We start from the raw sequence: 25,321 nt of genomic DNA on the forward strand, positions 1-25,321 counted from the left end.
CTGCCCTACTTTGGAAGGTTCCAGAATGGGGGGGGGGGCGAATGTTCTGTTTGACTTTCATTTTCTACAGTTTACCGTTATTATTTCTTGTTTGCTGTGTTAAATTAAAAGTTCAAGTTCATCAATGGTCTACGGATTTTGTTGTACCATTTCTTTCTTTCCAGGTTGCTTTTATGCTAAGTTTCTGCTTAACAGAGGTTGAGTAACACGGAAACACGTGTAGAGGGATGACGCAGATTCGTACATTACATACACACAAACTCAGACGGGGGGGGGGGGGGGGACAGTACAAGTACGACATACAAAGACCCAAGACGAATATAAAACAGTTATTGGTCATAATTATCTCTTTCCGTTTGTGAATCTTAAAGTGTGGCTGGGTTCCCGTCTTGACGTTGCCCGACCTAGGAGAACTTGAGCATGCCGCTGAAATTGTCCTGGCGAAATCTGTGCCATCGGGCATAATCAAACGTGGTGGTTCTATCTGGTCTGTCTATGTAAGTCGGGTTCTTCTTTGTCTCGCGCTTTTTCTCATACTGCCGATCTGTCGTTCCTGTCGGCCCTTTGCCTTTACTCACGCTCAGTAGAGTCGGGCATTGTGCTTTCCAGTGTCCGACATATCTACAAAAAGCGCATTGGTCTGGCCCTAAGTCTGGTCGTCTTTTTCGTAGTGTCGGGGGATAACTTGTGGGTAGCGGTGTCCTGGGGTTGTCCTGTCGGTATATTTCTCTACTTGGTTTGTCCTCGTCTTTTCTCTGTCGTTGCATAGCCTCTCTGCGCCACATACCGAGACTGTCGAGCATAATAGGCGTTGTCTTATTATTTCGAAGGGCTATTTCTAACGTTTCTATTTTATCAAGGTCAAAGGATCCTGCCAGTGGCCACTGTTTGTCTTGACTTTCTTTGGTATACCTGTGCCACAATTTATTATAGGCTATGGTAACTAATCCATAGTTTATGAACATGTCCTTATTAGGGGTGCCTTCTAGTGGAGCTATATGGTCCACCTCTAATACACGGTCCGGGCTGAACCAATTATCAATCAATGGGGAGAAGACAGACATGACGGCTCGTAACGAGGGACTAATAAGTCAGCAGTGCCTATCTTATCACTAGGTGCAAAGACTAGACAGAATATTCCTATTCTACGTTGTTTGCAGGCAGTGAATACCTCATGAACAAAAATAAAAAAAGAGTAACCAAGAGCGCGGAACAATCAAGCAATTAATAAATAAATAAATAGGATAGAAAAAGGACAATGGGGAGAGTAAGTAGGGCGCAAAAGTCTGCGTCCTCTACCCTTTCGCTAACCGCAAAGAGGAAGCTGTTGTTTCCGGTTTGCAGACAGAGAATCTCCAGAAGACAATCTGTGAACAGTAGTTCGGGGTTAAAGAACCCAGTTAATCAGTGAGGGAGTGGGGAGTCTCCCAAAAACCGTTAAGAAATAATAGAGTCAGTGGGGGAGAAAGATAGGCGCGACGGTTACGTTACCTATCCTTCACCGTTTGCAAAGGAGAAGGAGCCTACTATTTCTCCGTGTGCAGACAGTGAATCTCCAAATAGGTCAAACAAAGAGTAATACTAGTATTTTATAAATAATCAAGCAATCAAACAATCAAGCAATCATTTCGCAACTTGTCGTGATTACACGACCTTACCCGGACCATGTGGACAGTTTCTTGTCTTCCGAATCCAGCGCCCGTTCGTCCTCTTTTTCTCGTATTTCTCACGGCACTCCTAATGGTTCCCAGTCAGGACCGTAGATCACTCGAGAGAGGTCTGTTCGGAACTAGTGAAGTTCGGATGATCGGCTGCCAGACGAGGGTCTATTGGGCAAGAGCTCTCCCGATCGTTGCAGTCGTTCACTCTGTCGTCGGGACCTCTCCCACTGGATCCACGAGTCGCTGATGGGCCCCACGCTTGGGACGCCAATTGTTAAACCTGAGACGGGTCGGGGACAATCGGTATTTGCCCGGCGGTATTGCCTCTGTGACCCTCTAGTTATTTAATCAATGAAGAGGCAGGCGCTGGAGACTGGAAGGCAGGAAACAAGGTTTTTTATTCTCTCCGGAGGAGAACACAACAAAACGGGCAGAAGGTATCGTTCTGAGGTGCTCTAGCTACATTTCTGAGGCCTGGCCTCTTATACACTGTTTTATGACTTTATTGCAGATTACATATTCATGTTAAAGCTTTGATGTATGGAAAAGACATTCCCGGAACTCCCCTTTGGGCCCGTTCCCACACACATTTACAGTTGAAGTCCCCACCCTAGTCACAACAGGTGATGAGTATCGCGCAGCTGGATATTCCGCCGATTCACGGAATGTGGGGGGTTTGATCGGATCTCATGGAGTGGGGGCTTTGATCAACCCGGGGATCCTTTGGTGGGGGAAGCTTTCTATTGTACGGGGAGGGGCAAGGAATGGTATCGGCAGTGCTGGGTGTCGGCCTGGGAACGGGGAAGACAAACGGGCACACGGGGGAAAAAAGGGGGTTTTGCATCTAAGGGCCGGGGATCGTGAAAGGGAAGAAGGGAGGTGTCGCGCTGGGAACAGGATGAGGGCCTGGGGCAGAGCAGCGCCGAAGAGGGGTTTATGATTCAAGGCAGGTGCAAGCAGGGGGTTGGTCAGCGTGCAGGCTTAGTGAGGGCGAAGGGCTATATCAGGGGCCAGCGGCATGCAAAAGGGTTCGCTCTGATCAGGGCATCTTAAAATGGCGGGTGCGCACGACAAAAGTGTGGCATCAGGGGAAGAGGCAAGATGGAGCAGATAATGTTCACCAAACCGTACTAATTTTCAACAGCAGCATCCATTTTGTGGAGATAAGGCTCTGTCTGACTTTAACCGGGGTTACAGGTTACATACATGTCGTGTCCCTCTACAAGGGTGGAATGCTAACCCCGTCGCCAGAATTGGCGAGGGGTTAGTATTCCAATTCGTATGACACCTTACTCGACATGTTTTGATAAAGCGATACCAGAGTTGGCATATAACCGCGAGGATTATAATGCACTTAAGAGTATATGGTATGCGATATCATGGAAACGGCTAAGGGATGGATCCCGAAAGCCGCAGACAGGCTCAGCTCATGCCAGAGCACTATCTCACACGATTCCAAGCACTCTGCCTTCAGGATTGTCAAGGCCTGCCATAGGAGTGACTGATAGGAGATCTGTGTGTCCATTTTTGGTTAGATATAGGTATACTATATCTAAAGCAAAGGGTGATTACACCACCTTGCCCCAGCTGTCGTGCAGCCAGTTGTGTCAGATTTGGATGGCCAGCCAGGGGTGGCATAATACATGCTGCAGCCCCTGGTAGGCTCTGGGTACACCTATGCCCTGGGTACCTAAGGTACACTGTACAGGGACTGATAAGGTGACTCAGTATCCAATTAGATATGTACCTAGGGTACATGGAATCCATTTTACAGAGAGAGCAGTAGGCCTGGGGTCCTGAATAGCAGGGCCCCAGGTCAACTAAGTCAGAAAACCAGCAAAACACCAGGCAAAAAGTTGGGGGCAACCATAGTCAGGGATCTACCTTCCTACATAACCCCCCACCCCCAAACGAAAGGAGATAAGGCTATCCTTGCCAGGTAAGCCTATATTGCCTGAGTGGCCATATAAGGAAGTACCAGCACTGGCATGGTTACCCCCTATCTCATGGTCCACTAAGCAATCCCTCACCCTAAGGGTGTCTGAGGGTCTCCACCATAGGGAATCTCTACCTGTGGTGTGTTTTGGCAAAGTAAAAGACTGGTGCTGGGATGGAGTACTGAAGTGAGACTCCACTAATGTTGGGCTCAACTTCCTCCAATCACCATCTACCATGTGTGCCTTTCTTTCCAGGACTGAGTTGCTATGAGCTCTCAGGGTCAACCTCTGGCTACCTAAAGCTGGAGGCTGGGTCCCTCTGTTTGGCTTACTGGAGGGACAGGTCAGGTCTGGGGCCCTCAGGTCCCAAGTTTGGCTGTGCCCAACAGTGTCCATCTGTGGGAGGTCCCTAACTAATTTTAAGGGGGATCCCTCAGGAGTTTGTTTTATTTTCACTTGGCTAGGACTACTAGCTTCAGTGCCCTTAATCTGCTGATTGGGGAATTCTTTTGGACAGGGGGCCCTTTGGGGTCCAACACTGGCCTCCCTGACCTCTACAGCCCTGGGCTGACTGAGGCAGGGTAGAGAGGGGCAGGTTACCTGCTCCAGACTGGGTCCCACCTTGGAAGGGTCCACTGACATCAGGGGTTCTGCCAGGCTAGGCCTGACTACCTCTGTGGCAGTTTCTTCACAAGGGGTTAGATCAGTTCCCTGAGGAGGCTGACCCTTTCCTAAAGTCTGGTGGGAGGGAGATTTCTCTTCCTCCTCAATGCTCTCTGTCTGAGTGGAGTGATCCATAGTTTCAGGCTTCACAACACTATCATCTGTCTGAGTTTGAGCTGTGGCCATCACAACTCTCCCAACCTTTTCAGGAGGGGGCTCAGTTTGGGTGTGGGCTGTGACCATCACAGCCTTGACAACCTGTTCTGGGAAGGAAGTTGTCTGAGATTGGGTTGTGACTGGCACAACCCTCCTGACCTGTTCAGGGAGGACATCTTGGACTGGGGCTGTGGCTATCACTGCCCCACTTACCTTACCATGGGAGTTTACCATTTTAGAATGGGTCTCTTGCTCTACTTCAGCCCAGGCTGAGAGCTCTAAATTATTCCCCAGTAGGCAATCTACAGGCAAGTTTGGTGACACTGCCACTCTCTTGTGGCCAGTGACACCTCCCCAGCTGAGATTGACCACTGCCATGGGATGATCTCTCTGTACTCCATCAATATTGGTCACCTGGTATGTGGCACCAGGTAAAAGTTGCCTTGAGGGGACTAGACTCTCAGTCACCATAGTGATGCTAGCCCCTGTATCTCTATAGGCCTCAACTTTTATACCATTGATGAGGGGCTCCTGTCTGTACTTGCCCAAAGTGTTGGGACAAGTTGTGAAGTTGGCAAACCCCATGCCAGTCTCACAGACAAGAGTATCTAAGTTTGGGGACCTGGTTAGGCCAGAGTCCCCAGGAACTCCCAAAGTAAATGCACCCAAATTCTTGGGGGCACTCCCACCACCTGGGGGATTACCACTAGTAGTAACAGGAGGTTTGGGAATGTTACTTGGGGGTATGTTTTCTTTATTGTTATTCTTTGGGCAACTGCTGTCAGTTTTCAAATGACCCACCTGTTTACAGGGATAACAATAAGGTTTCTTCTGGTTATTAGAAGGATTCTGGGACCCACCCCCCTCAGAGGATTTTTGGGGCCCTGATGTGGTTTGATCTGTAGATTTATTCCCACCCTTCTCTTGAGGCTTGGTTGATTCCTTTTTCTGGTCACCACCTTGGGCCTAATCCTGGTTCTGACCCATTTGTCTGCCCTCTTACCCAATTCTTGTGGAGAGGTCAGATCAGAGTCTACCAGGTGCTGGTGTAATAACTGGTTCTGACAATTATTTAAGACTTGCTCTCTCATAATAAGATTATATAATCCTGTGAAGTCAGTAACCTTGCTACCCAGTAGCCAGCCTTCCAAAGCCTTAGTGGCACAATCAACAAAGTCAGACCAGTCCTGAGACTGAGTTTTCTGGGTGTCTCTGAACAGCAACCTGTACTGCTCAGTGGTTAAGCCAAACCCATCAACCAGTGCATTTTTCAGGACCTGGTAATCATTAGCATCCTCCACTCTTGTAGTGAGGAGCTTATCTCTACCTTTACCATCAAAGGAGAGCTGCCCACTGACTCTGGGGAATGCACTGCACAGTGCAGGCCCTCTCCAAAGCAGCCATCCATTTCTGGATGTCATCCCCTTGTCTAAAGGGGGGCACTATCTTAGTCAGGTGTTTAGTATCTAAACCCTTCTCTTTTTCTCTTGGGAGATTGCTGCCACCAGTGGGAGCTAACCCACTCATCTGCTGCTCTCTAGCAAATGCAAGCTTTTCTTTGGCCAGGGCAAGTTCTTCCCTTTCAATCCTCAGTCTAGCTTGTCTCATCCTTGCTTCATGCTCTCTTCTCTGAGGGGAAGTCAATCTCCTCTGGGGAGAGTTCCTTCTCCCCTGAGAAGAGGCATTAGAGTGCAGAGATCTAATGGAGTCCCTAGAAAGAGATCTATCTCTCCTAACTCCAAGGTTAGGCCTACTTAGGGTCAGTACTGGGGGTCCCCCAGATCCTAGCCCAAGCAAGTCTAAGTTGGCCCTAGTTAGCCTTCTGACTACCTCAAGACCTTTGTCTACCTCATCCCCAGAGAGTTCCTCTTGATCCTCCTCCTCAACTGCATTGGCAGTGTTGGGGAGGTCTGGATCACCAAGGTGCCCTTCTAGGGCTGGCATATTCCCATCTCCCTGAGATGCTTTCCTAGCATCATAAGTCTCTAAGAGACCTAACAGAAAGGGAGTGGTGGGGTTAGACCCCTGTTTCAATTTCCTGGAGGTACACAAGTGTCTCAACTCCTGGAAATTGAGAGCTGCATATCTTGAGCTGACCTGTGGAGGGTCAATAACCACAAGGGGAGTCTCTGAAGACTCTCCATGGGTAGACATGCTTTTCTAGTGAGGTGTAAGTGGTGCACTTACCTACACTATATGTTTACCTACTGATCCCTTGCTAGAGTTGTAGTTTAGGGTGTGCTAGGCCCTAGGAGCTACAACAGCTGGTTCAGTAGAACTCAGAGTATTCTAAGCTAAGTTATATGTACCTTTAGTACTTATGTGATCTTTCACAAGATATTCTTAGGATATGTGTGGTAAAACAACAGCAAGCTCAAATCCCAACCGCTGCTCACCAATGTGAGAAGTTGGCCTGATGTGCAGTGCTCACTATTCTAGTGATCACTATATATCAAACAACCCTTATTGATGATTGGTTGTAAGTCAACCTTATAGACCAGCTATCCTAGTAGCATGGATACGAGCAGTCTAAGGCTAAGACTCTAGAGGGCGTGTTAAGCCAGCTGTTTTACCATCACATTACCCCTTGAACACCCAGTGAAAGGACACCACACAAGTTGTTATGAAAATAAACAGTGTATTTATTTATAACAAGACTACCCTGGCTCTTTATGAGACAGGGAGCTAAGCACACAACAAAACTCTTATAAAAAGAAGTAAAAATACTTCAAGTCGCACAATTTACACAAATGCCCGAGGGGCACGAAAAACCATATACTCTAAAAGTGGAATGCGAATTACTAGCAGGTAAGTAACGATTCTCAGAGGCTTTAGGAACGCTAGGCCTACAATACTGAACACTCAGGTTAGGAGCAGGAGGCCTAGGGACACCACGTGCAGAGTGGGAACTCTCACGCGTAAGGCGGGAAAAAGCCTATGGAAGCTAGTGTTCACAAAGTTAGTGTTCTCGGGCGAACCCGACTAGGTAGGTCAAAAACGAAAGTGGATCTGGACCCTTGGATAGTGAGCCTATGCTGGGGCACCGAAATGCCGAAGTTACCTAGCCCAGGGGCTGCAGCTGCATAGGTCTGAAAAGACGTCGGGATTCTTCGTTGACGAACCAGGAGCCTGAAGGAAAGGAGTTGCTGGCAGGCGACCAGTGAAGATTGTTCGAGTGATCCAAGCCTGGATCGAAGATGGATGACACCTGAAAGCAGAGGGGACCAAGTTCGTGACTACTAGCCAGTAGTCAGGGGGCACCAGGAGGGCACCGGATGGTAGTCACCTCGACTAGGTGAGTGGGCGACGCTGTGCTCTGCAGTCTCACGGACCAGGAGGCGTTGTCGGCGACCAGGATGGAGGTACGAGCTGTCCCACGATGGATGATGCTGTCGACGTCGCTGGACCCAGGATTGGGGCAACAAGTCTTGGCAAATTCAAGCCCACGCGGTGGACCTAAAATGGCGTCTGGAGTGGACCAGAAGGGTCCGGGGTGCTCCTCTTCTGGAAGGGAGCAAGGGCCAGTCTGGAGCAACCAGACCAGTAGCAGTGATGTCGTCGGGCGTCGTTAAGAAGGCCACAAGCCAGCGGGCTAGTAGCCAAACAACGCGGTGAGCAGTCGCAAGCAGAAGGGCCCCACGCAGATCGTGGAGATGCTGGGAGGCTGAACTTCGGTGCTGGGGCTGCTCAGGGTCGGGGCTTCTCGGACCCCAAAGCACTCACCAGAGGATACCTCGGCGGTCGTGCTGGAAAGAAGTCGTGCAGTCTTGAAGATGGCCGGTCCCTCGAGGTCTCGTCGCACCCACGGTTCTCAGCTGGGCTGTAGAGGTGGGTAGAGGTCAGAGGTGCCAGGGAAGCCGGTTCTCGTCGAGCTGGGCAGTCGGATTCCGGAGGAAGGACTTGCAGCAGACCGCAGTGTTCTTAAGATGGTGCCTGCGGATGCAGGGTGACTACTCCTTAGTCACAAGGGAGAATCTTGAAGAAGAAATCTTGATGTCCTTTCGTAGAAAGTCGTGTCTTGATTCCAAAGATGATCTAATTTGGAAGGGGGCCAGTTCCTACCTTTATCCTGTAAAAAGGGGCTGGCACGCGACTAAGTCCTGCCCTATGGGTGGGACTAGGAGGGGGGTGGTTACACCCCTCTCCTTTGGCGGGCTTTCCCCAGGCCAGGGGCTGGAGTGCCCCTGGAACTGGTTCCAGCCGGTCTATGCACAGTGAGCACCGGGGTGCCACTTGCAGTCACCTTCCTCTAAAGCCCTGCCTACCTAGAATACACAAAATCCTGTCTGGGACGGTGCTGGCACCGCCCCTGGCAGGAAACCCTTTGTCCTTGCCTCCTGGGCTGGGAGGACTCCCAGCAGCAGGAGGGCAGACTTGTGTCTCGGTGGCAGCATCCATTTTGTGGAGCTAAGGCTCTGTCTGACTTTAACCGGGGTTACAGGTTACATACATGTCGTGTCCCTCTAGAAGGGTGGAATGCTAACCCCGTCGCCAGAATTGGCGAGGGGTTAGTATTCCAATTCGTATGACACCTTACTCGACATGTTTTGATAAAGCGATACCAGAGTTGGCATATAACCGCGAGGATTATAATGCACTTAAGAGTATATGGTATGCGATATCATGGAAACGGCTAAGGGATGGATCCCGAAAGCCGCAGACAGGCTCAGCTCATGCCAGAGCACTATCTCACACGATTCCAAGCACTCTGCCTTCAGGATTGTCAAGGCCTGCCATAGGAGTGACTGATAGGAGATCTGTGTGTCCATTTTTGGTTAGATATAGGTATACTATATCTAAAGCAAAGGGTGATTACACCACCTTGCCCCAGCTGTCGTGCAGCCAGTTGTGTCAGATTTGGATGGCCAGCCAGGGGTGGCATAATACATGCTGCAGCCCCTGGTAGGCTCTGGGTACACCTATGCCCTGGGTACCTAAGGTACACTGTACAGGGACTGATAAGGTGACTCAGTATCCAATTAGATATGTACCTAGGGTACATGGAATCCATTTTACAGAGAGAGCAGTAGGCCTGGGGTCCTGAATAGCAGGGCCCCAGGTCAACTAAGTCAGAAAACCAGCAAAACACCAGGCAAAAAGTTGGGGGCAAGCATAGTCAGGGATCTACCTTCCTACAATGCTGCACTCTTACCTCCCACGGCACAACCAAGGGACATTTGGCAACCACTTTGGGACTATCTGTTACAACTAGAACCATAAAAATTGGATTCGTCTGCAGGCTTTATAATATTACATTACTTTGGGTTCTGCTGTTTGGGGTATAGTATCATATGCAATGTCTGGAACAGTAAAGCTACCTGTTGATTTTGTCGACAAGTTTTTGCACTGGCACAATGTGGAATGAGTACCGTATTTCTACGTAGTCCTTGCTCCAATTGTTTGTTACTCCATGCTACATGTGATCCTTTTAACCACTTTGTGGGATAATACATGTATGGGTTGTATGTGTTTGAAAAATAATAAAAACTATGTTAGAAAACCAAATAAAAGAAGGCCATAGAGATATACTGGCTGGAAATCGATCTTCATCTCTGGAGAATATTCTTACATTGTCCTCATTCAGGTTGCTTCAGTCACTTATCGTGGATAGAAGCCAGATTTAAATGTGTCAGGAAAATGGTTAATTTCCAAATGGCATAAAACATGCTCTGTAGCCCAGCACGTGTTTGTAGTTTCAATCTACTGTTATATATATATATATATATATATATATATATATATATATATATATATATATATATTCACTGAAAAAACCATAGGTTATAGACCATATATAGTTAGGAATTAGCATTTAAAAAACCTTATTTTACTCACACAAAACCATTGAAATTCCATATATAGTTAGTAGTACTAACTATATATCGCGCACCCGCAATCCACTGCTGATCATGTCACATATTACATCATTCATGACATGGTCAGTGACATCACTGATGACATCACTGATGACATCTCAAATGACATCACTGATGACATCACTGATGACATCTCAAATGACATCACTGATGACATCACTGATGACATCTCAAATGACATCACTGATGACAACATCCAGTGACTGTGTATTTCTGTAAAGTTAAAATATGTCTTACATATTGAAGAATGAGTGGATGTAGAAGTGTCTGGATGAAGGATTTAGTAGGTGCATGACTGACTGTATGAGTGAGTGGTTAAATGTGTCTCACTGAGTGCATGGGTTAGTGACGAACTGTCTTAATTTGTGCATCATTATGTTTGTTGTTCTGTAAACTGCTGCATGTGTTGATCAGTAGCTATATGAGTAAGTATATGGGTTATTGATTGGTTGCTCAAGTATTTGTATGGGAGACTGAGTGTGTGTGTGGGTGGCTGCGAGGTGTATGACTCTGTGCATAGATGTGTGAGCAGTTGATTCACTAGATGTATGGGTTCAAAAGTGCATGTGGAAACAGCTGTATGGGTGGTTGACTGTGTGCATGAGTGCATTGGTGAGTGAATGGATATCTCAGTGCTACATGTCAAAGTAAGTACATATGTAAAACACAGTACATGTGAGAATTGGCATATATAAATAACTGTGCATAAGAGTCAGTGAATGTGTGAGTGGCTGTATGGATCATTGTGAACTTGTATCAGGGATTGTAAAAGAGAGTAAATATGTGTTAGTATATGTTTGAATAAGTAAGGTGTGTATAACTGTATAGTTGAGGAAATTGAGGTGTGATTGATTCTTTGCATGACTGATTAGGTGTGTAAGTAACTCCATGGATGAGTGACAGTCTGTGAGTGTCTGTTTACACTGAGTGTATCTAAGGTTATATTAGAGTCGAGGCGCTAGGGGGCGCACAGCGGAATGGCTGCCTGAACCGCAGCTCCGCCGGGCGATCTTCAGCTAGGTGGTCGATGTCCGCCCTCACCCCGTTATTCCGCTCTTCAAGGCCACCATCACTCATGGGAAGTAGAGGTGCATCGGCGATGAGGGGATGCTTCAACTAAATCCCCGGTATTAACGACTTTTTCACAGTATTGGATGCGGAGCTCGCTGACTTGCCTGACAATATGGCCGCCGCCGGACGGCGGATCCCGGTGACAGGACGCGACCCGGCTTAGGCTTGCCCTCCTGTGCTGATCATCGCAAGCGGAGGTGAGCTTCGGCGTTCAGGAACTGTTGAGATGTGTGGCATTGCCATTCACTTCGTCTACCTGCCACACAGTTTGCTGATGTCCTGACGCCACTGCCTGACAATATGGCGGCGGGCGGCTCCGGAGCGCCGAGTCTACTGCCTTCGCGCCTAAACGCGCTATAGCTGCTGCTCGGACCTGGGTCCTCTGTAATAGCGCTAACACACTGCAGGCTGCTGTGTGCTCATAGTGGCGGCCTGACCTGGCCAAAGTTGCTACCTTCACTAACACTGCCCCGTGAGCGCCTGCCAGACCGGCCAAGACACGCGACCCAGACACGGTGGGGCACACGCGGGGTGAGACGATCCCGCGTCTTGCAGCCTGTTGCAGGGCCCAGGACGGGGCTACAGACGGTCGCTTGCAACGCCAGAACACGCCGAGGGCGGATTGCGCGAGCCGCGCCCCCCCACTAGAACTGTGCGGTCTGATGAGGTGAGCCCGTGCTCTGGGGCGCTGACACGAGTGATCGCTACACTTCTGCACGGAGACATCACGGCGGCGGCAGCGAGGGCCACGAGGGCATCTGGGGCTATCCTCAGGAGGGTGACTTCCCCCTCCACCACCATGGGGAAACCTGATAAACAACAGTCAAAGATCTCATTCGACTCCAAAAAAGCGACGAGACTGATAGACGGGGCGGTGGAGGAAGGCGGTGCGGCCGACCCACCATCCGGGTCCAATATGGAGAAGATATTGCTGGCGATACAGTCAAATCTGCAGGATATTAACGGTAAGCTTGATAACCTCACATGCAGAATGGATAGTATAACCGCACGTCAGGAGAAACATGGTGAACGGCTGGATGAGGCGGAGACAAGGATTTCCGCAGTCGAGGACGAGGCAAGGGCCTCCACCACAAAATGCACGGGAATGGAACGGCTCCTAGAGGTGATCAAGGCTAAGGAGGAGGATTTGGAAGCGCGCTCGAGGCGCAATAACGTCAGAATAGCGGGCCTGCCGGAGACGACCAACACTGGGAGGATGGAGCAATTTGTTGAAAACCTATGCAAAGATCTCTTTGGAGCGGAGGCCCTGTCATCGGTCTTCATAGTGGAACGTGCCCATAGATCACTAGTCCCCAGACCGCCACCTGGCGCCACACCGAGACCTATTGTGGCGAGGATTCTCAACTATCGAGACAGGGACACGATCCTCAGGCTTGCGCGGGAAAAGGGCAAAATCACCCATCAGGGCTACTCCCTGGAGTTTTACCCGGATCACACGGTAGCGGTACAACAGGCACGTAAGGAATACTCCTCCGTGAAGGCCAAGCTGCGGGAAATGAACGTTGTTTACTCCATGCTTTATCCAGCGCGGCTTCGAGTGATGTGGAAGGAGAAACCAATCGTGCTGACATCCCCGAGGGCGGCCCAGGACTTTATAAAAAGAGCACAGCGTGAATCGAGAGAAGACTCGCAACGGGACCAGAATGGGGACTCGGATTAAAGCTATTGAAGCGGGCTATCATCAGGCAGCGGTGAGTTTTGTTATGCTGTTCAACGACGTGTACGACCACTGGCCCGTTTTTGGTGGTGTTGGCCGGCTCTGTCCGGGGTCATCTTCCGTGGGGAGGTCAATGTAGCTATCCCACACTTGCACTTTCTCACCAGGGCAGGCGTCCGTTGACGCGTTGGGGGCTGCAGTGCAACTCTGTTTTTCATTTTTTTTCCTCTTGTTGACTACTTCGCCTGTGGCCACCCCATGCTATATTTTCCAACCCACGATGCATTCAACCGCGAGGCCGGAATGGGCTGCTGATGTAGCGGACAGCTGTGTGGGGCTGACGGGCTCTCCCCTCATGCATTAACAATAACTTCTAACACTGCGGAGTAACAAGGCCGCTGGAAGAGTGCAAGACTCTCACGTGTGCGGTTGCACTGCCTTGCGGCACAGACCCCAGCGGTTGGCGTCGCATTCCATTGTAACATTGGCGAAGGTGCCCTCTGGCCGCGCCGCACTTAGTCGGGGTGGCATAGGGTACAGGAGGCAGATGGACCTTGTTGTTAGCAGCGAACATCGATGAGTGCAGTGATATCGCGATGTTGCCCTTGAGGCACTGGCACCCGTTGTAACGAATGGCCGAAGTATTGGGGGGGTGAGGGGTGGGGGCGGGGGGTTCGATCACTTGTCTTATGTATATATCCAGTTGCTAGCAGTATCGCCGGAACCCGACCACCGGGTGTAGAGTTGTGCTCCTAGTGGACCTCCATAAGGGTATTACCCACGAAGTGTTCTAATTATGGGCAATGTTTTGGTGGTTCTATGGTTGTGGGAAATGTGCTCTGAGGGGACATGGCTTCGGCAGGTTGGGGTTGCTGGAGTGGGAGGGGTTCAGGGTGGGGGTATGTTTGACAGTTTACTAAGACCGACAACCTGGTATATGTACTGCTTGTTGTTTTCCTCATTATACTATGCTATCATTGAAGTGATTGTTCTTTACATTACTGGAGGGTGGATACTACCTGAGGGAGGGACGTATGTAGAGATGGTGTTTGTTATGTTTGCAGGTATCCATGGGTTCTGGGAAGGAGGGTAGATTGGGCTTGAATGTTCTTACATGGAATATCAGGGGGTTCTCTAGGCCTCAAAAGGTCAGGCAGGTTTTTGCTAGTCTTAACAGATGGAACGTGGATGTGGCGTTCATACAGGAAACACACCTTGCACCACACACTCATGCACAATTGGGGGGGAGATGGGCTGAATCAGTGTATAAAGCCTCGTATTCTTCATACTCACGCGGGGTGATTATTTTGATCAAGAAAGGGGTACAATTTGTGGAGCGACATGTTCTTTGTGATCCGGATGGCAGATATGTATTGGTGACAGGCACACTGAGAGGCCAAAAACTGACGCTCCTGAACGTCTATGGGCCAAATACTGATGCTCCCGAATTTTTCCGGGAAATATGGGGACACTTGCAAACACATGCTAGCGCACACATACTCTGTGGGGGGGATTGGAACGTCACGTTGCAGGATGGGCTGGACCGCTCCTCCCAATCGCTAGAACAACACAAGCAATCGAGACAAATGGTGGGTCACATGATGAATGATCTGGCCTTAGCAGATCTATGGAGGTTACAGCACACTGATATGCCGGGCGCTACTCACATCACATCATCGCACAATAGTTGGTCCAGGCTGGACTTCTGGCTAGGCTCTAGAGACATGGCGCTTTGGGTTCGTAAATTGCAGGTGCTACCCCGAACACTATCAGACCACAATCCTGTACTACTGCGGGTTGAGTTGCCCCGATACTCACCTCCCCCATTCCAGTGGAGATTCAATGCCCGTGCCCTATCGGACACGGTCTATGTTGACACAATAACGAAAGCTATCAAAGACTACTTTGATGATAATGCGCAATCGACGGATGACCCGTGCCTTCTCTGGGAGGCGTTCAAAGCTACGATCAGGGGAGTCTGCCTAAGCACCACCGTGGGGATACTCAGGGACATCAGGGGCCAAATTAGTCGTTGTGAGAAGAACATGAGGGACTTGGAACTGTTGTACGAGACCACGCAGGATGTTTCACACTTACAAGGCTTGCGTGCACTACATACGGAGCATGCAGACTTTTTGGAGTCCGAAATAAAGTACTTAGATCGCCCGCAAGTGGCCAGAGCTTTCGGGGAGGGTGGTAGGCCAGGGGGGGTGCTGGCGCGTAAAATCTGTGAGGGACGGGGACAAAAAGCGATACTTAAGGTTCACTCTAAAGAGGGCATACCACAAACGAACTCTGACGACGTCTTGAAATGTTTTGTTGACACCTTTGGCACGCTGTATAGGTCGCAACCCACTGCCCCAGCGGAGGACACATATGACTATTTGCGCAATGTAGCGATTGGCTGGCTATCGGATGCACAAAGGGAATACTTGGCCAGGCCTATCACAGTTGAGGAGGTGAAGGAAGTGATCGCCTCGCTTCCGAATGGCAAGTCGCCCGGCCCTGACGGGTACACCTCTGAATTCTACAAACACTTTGTGGATATTCTCGCACCCTATTTGGTAGCCATGTACGGCGCTGCCTTCGAGGATTCGTTGCTCCCCCCCACTCTGCGAGAAGCCATGATCATTGCGCTCCTGAAGCCGTCCAAAGATCCGGAGGACTGTGACTCCTACAGACCGCTCTCCCTAATCAATGTAGACTCGAAAATCTTGGCTAAGCTGATAGCTTGTCGCCTGTCTCCGTTGATGACTAGTCTGGTCCTTCCGGATCAGGCGGGCTTTGTACCCACCAGATCCACGTCACACAATACTAGATCCTTGTTCGCTCTTGCACACTATCTCCAACCATCGATTAAAGCGGCTGCGGTCATGCTCGACGCCGCGAAGGCGTTCGATTCCATTGAGTGGCGATATATGATCATTGTCCTACACCGGATGGGTTTCCCTAAACGGTTTGTACAGTGGGTCACTTTGCTCTACACAGAACCGCGCGCTAGGGTTCGGATAAATGGCTACATATCGGATCCGTTTGACATTGAGCGTGGTACCAGACAAGGTTGCCCACTCTCCCCTTTGTTGTTCGCACTGGCTCTAGAGCCCCTGGCGTGTATAATTCGGCAGAACTACAAAGAGTCGGCGCTGCAGTTTGCAGCCAGGCCTCTTCACATATCACTCTACGCGGACGATATGCTTTTATACGTCCGCGACCCTGAAACCCATCTGAACCCACTGCTCAGAGAATACATCCGCTTCGGCGGACATTCAGGGCTGGCGATTAACTGGTCCAAGTCATCCGTAATACCTCTGACCGACGCTACCATGCCCTTCGACGTGGATTTTCCATTGGACTGGCAGAGGGACCCGATCCGATACTTAGGGGTCATGTTCCACAGGGATCCGGAGGAGGTCCTACGGGCCAACTACGGGGTGGCACTCTCTAAGCTTGAAGATAAGATACAACGTTGGATTCGTTTGCCACTGTCATTGGCCGACAGAATCGCAATTGTAAAGATGAACGTGTTGCCCAAGCTCTTGTACCTGTTTAACAACGTTCCGATAACACCGACACGTGAGATCTTCCGCCGTATAAAATCCATGGTGCGGACATTGATATGGGCGGGCAAACAGGCGCGGATTGATCTACAGACCCTAACGCTTCCATTCGCGAAAGGCGGCTTTGGTGTGCCTGATTTTCTCCTCTATTACCTTTGCGCGCAGGCGCAATATGCGGCGTATTGGTACCACGATGTCCCATATCTCGCACATACGGCCGTTGAGGAGGGTGATGCTCATCCCATCCCCCTATCTGCGATAATATCACACACGAGGCCACCGCTGCATGCAATGGACATCAACACGGTGGACACCACGGTCAAAGCATGGCACAGGCTTGGACAGCTGACCCATAAGACTCCCCTATACGCTCCGGACATGCCTCTACAGCATCACCAGGCGCTGTCAGTCACTGGTGAGAAGGTCGGGATGTCCTTGCTGAGTAGGGCAGGCATCGACAAGCTGGGGGATGTGTTTCGTGAAGGTACGTTTGTAGGCCTGGACCAATTGAATTACATCCAAAACCAGACTCCCATGTTTCGCTTCACGTACTATAGACTAACTGGGGCGTTGAGGGACCATTACCCAACGTTCCCGGCAGAACCAGACTGTCTTGCAACACTACAACTCCTGATTACCACTACTGATCTTTCACATCTAGTGTCTAGATTATACTCAGCGGCACAAACAGAGCTAGCGGGACACACTCAAAAAGCTAAGGGGAGGTGGGATGCACTTCTGGAGACTCCTCTAACAGATGAAGAATGGCACTCCACTTGCGCGTTAACACAGATCTTAACGCCTAATGGTAACTTAAGAATAATACATTTTAAGTTTATACACCAGATTTACTACACACCAACCAAGCTGCGAAGGTTTGGCTTACAGGAGGAAGACAGATGCAAGAGGTGCAATAGGGAGGGGGCGGATTTTGCACATCTGGCTTGGGGTTGTGCGAAAGTGGCGGGATATTGGGGGGAGGTGACTACCGCCCTTGCTGGTATGTTAGGGGAAGAGATACAATGCACACCTAAGATTTGCTTACTGGGCATAGTTCCTCAATTCCGTGCATTGAAGCGTAAGTTTTGTGCAATTGCTTTATTGCTGGCGAAGAGACAGGTGGCGCAATGTTGGCATAGCCGAAAGGTACCGACGAAGAAAACATGGCTGCATGATATGTCCATCTGCCGGGACAGACTACAAACGTACGAGGAGCAATTGCCGATGAGATCCAGACCAAAGGATATGTGGTGTTTTTTAACAGACTTCCTTACTTCCCTGCAGGGCAGTGAGGAGGATTAGTTGCCCAAATGTTTCACCTCTGGGGTGGGTTGATTAAGGCACGGGTACAGACGGGCCGAGGTGTACGTAGGGAGAACACTGAAGTGGTGGAGGAATAGATATCTAGGTCATATGACAGGAGAATGTCAGGTCTTCAGTTGGGGAATGTTTTTTTTTTTTTTTGTTTACCTTGTTTTCATCTATATCACAAGTTAAAATGTAAGACTCACTACGCTTGACAGAAATGAGCCATATATAAGATGATGAGAGTGGTAGTACTGACAGACTACACGCTTTGCTTCATATACCACTTGATGACTACACTCTGTTTCCATTGTGATAGCGAACCGGCCTCAGGGTTGTAGGTTCATGCTGTGTACTCTGCTTTATGTCAATAAAGGTCTTACAAAAAAAAAAAAAAAAAAAAAAAAAAAAAAAGGTTATATTAGAGTCTGAAGAGGTTCATCGTATTATCACATGAATGATGTCATCAGTGATGTGATCAGTAATGTCAAATGAGATGTCATCAGTGATGTCATTTGAGATGTCATCAGTGATGTCATCAGTGATGTCATCAGTGATGTCATTTGAGATGTCATCAGTGATGTCATCAGTGATGTCATTTGAGATGTCATCAGTGATGTCATCAGTGATGTCATTTGAGATGTCATCAGTGATGTCATCAGTGATGTCACTGACCATGTCATGAATGATGTAATATGTGACATGATCAGCAGTGGATTGCGGGTGCGCGATATATAGTTAGTACTACTAACTATATATGGAATTTCAATGGTTTTGTGTGAGTAAAATAAGGTTTTTTAAATGCTAATTCCTAACTATATATGGTCTATAACCTATGGTTTTTTCAGTGAATTTTCAAGGTTTTGTAAATGCTAATTCCTAACTATATATGGTCTATAACCTATGGTTTTTTCAGTGAATTTCAATGGTTTTTTAATAGCAAATATCATAAGCTGTCGATTGTCAAGTACGTGGTAAGAATTTTTTTTGTTCGTGTTTATGCACACTGATCTGCTTTCGATGCTGCCCCCCCCCTCATTTCTATTAGGAGTACTCTCTCTTTCCAGATAGTGAAGGTTAGTTAACGCAGGCCTTTGCCCCCATTGTAATCCGTCGTGCCTGCTTCTCTCTCCATTTGATTGATTGTTATCCAAGCATTTGCAAACAAGCACAGAATCGCCATACTCTGTTTAGTCTTTGCAGATAGTGAAGGATAGGTAAATGCAGACTTTTGTCCCCATTGTAATCCGTCATACCTATTTTTCTCCCCATTGATTGATTGATTGAATCGAGCATTGAATTGTTCGAAGTTAGTTCTCTTAAGGATCTTCTCTGCCTGCAAACGGGAAAGAATAGGAATATTCTCTCTCCCTTTGCAGATAGTGAAGGGTAGGTAACGCAAACCTTTAACACATCGTGCCTATTTTGTTCCTCATTGATTGATTGTTTGCCCAAACATTGACTGTTTGGGAATTGGTTCTTTTTGGAGGTATTCCCTGTTTGCAAATAAACGTAGGAAAATCTTTGCAAGTAGTGAAAGGGTAGGTAATGCGGACCTTTGTCCCCCGTTGTAATCTGTCATGCCTATCTACTCCCCACTGATTGATGCACCTGTTTCACCCGGACCATTTACTAGAGATAGGTCATCTGGCCCGACCAGAGAGCACCCCTAGTGAAAAGGACATGTGCAATAATAACGAAGTGGTCACTGTATCCTGTTAACAGAAACTTTAGCATGAAACAACCTGGAAAGAAAGGAATAGGAAAACGAAAATCAGTAGGCCACTGATGAACTTTTTATTAAATAACAAACAAAGTAACAATAACAATACGTAATGATAAAACCTATTATTGTCCTAGAAACAAGAAACGTTAGAAGTAAGCCCGTAATAAGAAACCTGAAAACAGTAAGAGAAACCAAGTGTGACATTGCAACGGCCACAAGGCAACGAGGCTTCATCGCCCCTCACTGCCCCAAAACGTGTCTGTCCCATCACCTGCCACGCCCAAATAACGGCAAACTGGGAAAGATACAAGTCAGCAGACATCCGCCCCATTCTGGAAACTTCCAAAGTGCAACAGGTTTGCGGCTACGCCCAGCCGGAAGCAACACATATAAGGCGGGTCCTGCTGCCAACCGTCGGCAGAAGATCATCACGTAGGGTGTAGCCGGAGGAAAGGCCGAGGCCAATGGGACCCGGCCAGGGGTATTGCTACGACAACCCTGGAGAGTTGCAAGGGGGGGAATGTCTGTGTCCTCGACCCTCCCCTCTCCCAGTCTGGCCACCATCAACCAGAGGCCGAGGCCGACGGGATCCGGCCACGGTGGCGGTAACCCTGGAGAATTGCAGGTTAGACCCTCTCTCTCCCAGTCTGGGCCAGCATCCATGGAGGGCCTGGGAGTGGAGAGGCCACTGCACGAAAGGCCCAGGAGAGGCACCACACGCCAAGGCCTGCCCCACCGGATGAGCCAAGGAACCCGTTCATGGGGCCAGAGCAAAGGGCGTCCGGCCGCCATCCACCGGAGGTCCGGCCCAAAGACGGACGGGACATTTCTTCTTTCTTTTATAATGGCTGCGACAACACTGGGGGGGGATGTCTTGCACATGCCTCCGACCCCCCCCCCTCGTCCTCATCGCCTGGTCCGGCCATAACAAATGTCAAGCGAGACGCCGTGGGGTGCACTGGGAGGGAGAGACGGTGCGAACAGGCCTCTCCCGCCTCCCCAGGTGGAGGCTTCCCAGCTGCACCCTCAGCGCTCCAGGCGCCCGGAAAAGGGTTCTTCCACTGTGGCCATGCTGCAACGTCTCGCCCGGCAGGGTGGAGCCCGTCCGCTCATTTGACCCCGCGATCGCCGGTAGCTACCGAACTCTCAAAATGGCGGTCGACCTGGCAAGAGCGGGCCCAGCATAAAGAAATGGCCCGGTCACTGTTTGACTCCACCACCGTAGTCCTCCACGACCTTGAAGATTCTAGAGGAGCCGCGGGGGTCCCCGACCCCCGCAGACACCCCCGATGGGGAATGACTGCCATGATCGCCCGTGGAGTGACGAAACTGTAGCCACGGGACGTCGGTGCTCCCATGCTGGCGCCAGCCTCAGTTTGAATGACTAGAATCCTGCAGACCACAGTTCGGATCAGTTCCGGTGAAAGCACAGTGTGACCCGGTAGGAAAAATTGTTGCACCCCCTCCCCTTTTTGACTGATGGTTCAAACCACCGATCCTTTCCTTTGCCCTTTTAACGGAACTTTGGACTGCCTTAACCCCCCCCCCCCCCCCCCCGGGGCGCCCCACGCCGTTATTCGGAGGGCGGCAACTTACTGGACATCACCTTGGTGCCATCCACATTTCAGCGCGTTCTGCTGCCTTGGAACTATTCGCACAACAGACCGTTACTGACGACCCACCCCCCGGGACGCCCCACGCCGGATACCCAAATCAGTGCGGCACCCAGGCAACATCACCTGGGTGCCGTCCAGAAATCTGGACGTTGTGCTGCCTTGGGACTATTCGCACAACCGACCGCTACTGACCATTGTTCCTTCTTTTTCCCTAAAAATGTTTAAATGTTTTTACTGTTTTTGTTTTGTTGTATATATTTATAAGTTATTAAAGTTTTATATTCCTACTACTTTGTTGGAGTGCTATATATTTTTAATGTGACACATAATTGTAAAAACTTTGATGTACAAAGAGTCATCCCTGGAATCTTCCGCTTCAGGCTCGGTCCCCTCCCCAATCACAATACAGGATGGTTTTCAGATAGTAGGAACGCGTGTGGTGTGACGGATCTCATCGGGTGTGGGCCTTGATCTACTATAACTCCTTTGAAGAGGGGTGATTCTTTACAGCTGGGGCCATAAACTACATCTGCAGGGCTAGCTGATAGCCTGGGACCGGCCTGGACAATCGGACACAGAGGAAGAGGAGTGTCAGAGGGTGCGGTAGTGAATAGGGCGAAAGGGAGGTGTCGGGCGGGCACAGTGTGATTCTCAGGGAAGAGCAGCGCAGATGGGGGGAGGTTTATTGCCCATGCATAAGACAGAGAGCGGGGGTGATCAGTGCCTGGGGGAGATGCTTGCGAGGGTGGGGAGCCATGCTACGTATCGACAGCGTGCAGAGAGTGGGTCTGGTCAAGGCATCTAAAATGGCTGCCGTGCACGACAAAAGTGTGGCATTTGAAAAAAGGCAAGATGGCGCAAACAATGTTTTTCAACACTTCCTGATTTCCTTCGAATCGAACGTTAACAGACGTTGGGGCATATTACCAAAGTTAAGCGATATTTATCGCTAACGATGCTTAGCAACAAATTTTTTACCGCTAAGCATCGTCAGAAATTATCGCAGATAAACCTTGCTATTATCAAGGTTTATCGCAAATGCGATAAAAAACGGCCGCAATGCATGAATATCGCTGAAAAGTCAGCGATATTCATGCATTACCGAGCTAATGCTCTTAGCCATGTTATCCACCTCCCATTGGATAACATGGCTAAGAACTGCTCAGGGCAGGTGTTACTTTTTGGAGATATTCGCGCTTAGCGCGAATATCTCCAAAAGTTGGTAATAGGAGATAGCGATGTTAGCGACTGTTTCCAGTCGCTAACATCTTGGCACGCCCACTTTGCATGTCATTAGTGATAAATATCACTGACATGCAAAGTGGGGCCCAAGATGGTCGCTATCTCCTACTAGCGGTCGCTAACTGGTGTTAGCGACAGCTAGGTAATACGGAGATAATTTTATCTCCGCTTTCTTGGCTTTTAAAGCCAAAAAAGCGGAGATAAACCCCCTTGATAATATGCCCCGTTATCTCTCCCACACTACCGGTCGAGGCCGGAGATGAAGAAGAGATGTCAAATACACATTGGAGATAATATAGTGGGAGAAGGGAAGTAAATATGAGTAAACTTACTATGTAACATAAAAATGTTGCACTCTATACTATAAGTCTCATTTTATACTACAATCACTTCGCTACAACCTCATAAATTAAAAATAAAAATGAATAATGTCTCAAACAATTTTTGATTTCTAAATATAAATTTATTCTTCTGAATTTTCATAATTTGAAAGAACTAGTAACATGTCCTCATCAGGAATTTCCTCTTCAATCATCTCATCAGGAATCTCCTCATGAAAAGTCTGCAATGATGATTCTTGTAACTCTATAGTCTCCAAACATTCGATAAATTCGCCGTCAAGAGATTGATCAAAAAAATCATTCAAGTCATCTCCTCCTTGTGAGAATATTTCATTATTGCTGCTGTCAATTTCAATAAATGTAGTGGATAATTCAAAAGAAATTGCCACGGTCTCTTCATTGTGATCCATTTTATTTTGAAATTTCTTGCTGTAAATTGCAGAAAAAAATAATCACTTTCATTTATCGTTTTTAGTAATACATAATATAAAACTAACTTTATCAAGTATTTAGTATAACAGAAGGACTGTAAATAAATAACAGAAAACATTTTTCAAATTATCTTAAAGTGTACAACATAGTTCCCCTTACAAATTAACAACTCACCTTTTTGAAAGTAGGAGAAGCGTTAGTACTGTGTAAATCAAACACCAGAAATTGAGCACCAAAAATTCCTCACAAATGTACCTCAGACAGTAGTATCACAAAATGGCTGTGGTTTCCTCTCATTTTAGATATATACATAACCAATTAACTTTCATCACACAAATACAAAACCAAAGTAACATTTTAATTGGTTCTAAATTTCAACACTTTCAAATGTGTTTTCCCCATGCAATTTTCCATAGGACATTTAGATACGTCTACAGCCTGAATGGCTGAACGGAATTACACCAAACTTGGCAAAATGGTACATCAAACCTAGGTGGTCAGGGAGGATCTACTATGCCCCCTTATGGTCATTTGCCCCTTCGCTTTGGCCTCCTCTTGTCTCTCGATCCTACCGAGAGACAAGATGGCGGCCGCTACGGACTGTTTGGAATGTTTACAGACGCCGGAGAACCAATCAGCTTCGCTTCACAAAGCTCCGTAACGAGAAAAGTACGCGAACTGAAGCGCTGCCCGGTCCGCTGTTACAGATATATATCTTTTTTTGAACGTTAATTTCTCAAAATCCACTGGAGCACATATATTGAGACCTAGCAAAGGCACATCGGGCTACCAGTCCCTACAATTTTGCCAAGTTTCGTGCAAATCCATTCAGCCGTTCGGGCTAAAAGTGAGGCCAACCGCCCTATGGAAAACTCAATGTTAAAAACACGTTTTGGGACCCCCCTTTTTTCTCGGCCCCCCCTTGACGAAACCCCCCCCAAATTTTCAGGGGCTGCTCAGAAACAAATTGTTCCATTTTCCTGAAAATTTCAGCCAATTCCGTCCACAAACGCCAAAGTTATTAGACATAGAATTTTCAAAAATCCCATAGAGAAAAAATCCTAACTATATATACCTACTGGCGACCGCCAGTAGGTAATATATATATATATATTTTTTTAAAGCACAGGTCCTTCACCGCCGTCGCTCCACAGCGTCCCGGGTGCTCAAAGCCAGCGCTGGTGAGGCGCTTACGATACAGCCACACAATCCAACCAATTTGGTCGAAAAAAACGGCCAGCACTCCGGTGTAAAGATATATCAAAGTCTATTTATTCTCCAAACCCCCTTCACTCCCGACAGACGCGTTTCGGAAGTAAGCTTCGTCAGTGTCAGTTTGTGCAAACATACGATCGCCATTTTAAACCCTCCGCCCTTATTCATTTGATCAACATAGAAGATGGTACATTCAATGGAAATGGCGGCCATCTTGTAGTGTAGCATTACAAAGATTTCACATTGGTTTCAAACGGCAAAAATAAAGTGCTCTAGTGCAAAATTAAAATCGTTGACAACAACAAACATTTACATAATTTCTATGCACACTCTGTTCATATGTATGTTCTTCATGATATTGTTACATTTCCTATCTGTACATTATTCAATTGTATATATCCGGATTCATATATTTCGTTTTGGGGTGTATCCCCTGGCTTCAGATGAGATATACGTGCACCAAAATTAAACTGTACCCATTCTTTTTCATTATGGGGCCCTGTATGGGCTTGAATCCAAAATGTGTATAATACAGATATTTAAATATTTACAAGGCTTGGCCTGTGGATCATGCAAGTATAGACAGATCTATCTATCTAGAAGGTGAGTGAACTCATAGACTCTTCCCACTCATGTATCATAGGTGTACCCACATTTCTGCATCATTGTTCAGGCCCCATGGTGTCATTGTCTTGAGGTCCATAATATATCTTGACTCTGTGATGCGGAGTGTTTTTTCCCTATCCCCACCACGTTCTGATCTAATGATTTGGTCTATGCAGTAGTATCTGAGTAAATCCCTGTTGCTTTTGTGGAATTCGGCAAAATGACGGGCTACCGGATAG

The sequence above is a fragment of the Lissotriton helveticus genome, chromosome 4_1 (genome assembly GCF_964261635.1).
Source record: "Lissotriton helveticus chromosome 4_1, aLisHel1.1, whole genome shotgun sequence".
NCBI lineage: Eukaryota > Metazoa > Chordata > Amphibia > Caudata > Salamandridae > Lissotriton > Lissotriton helveticus.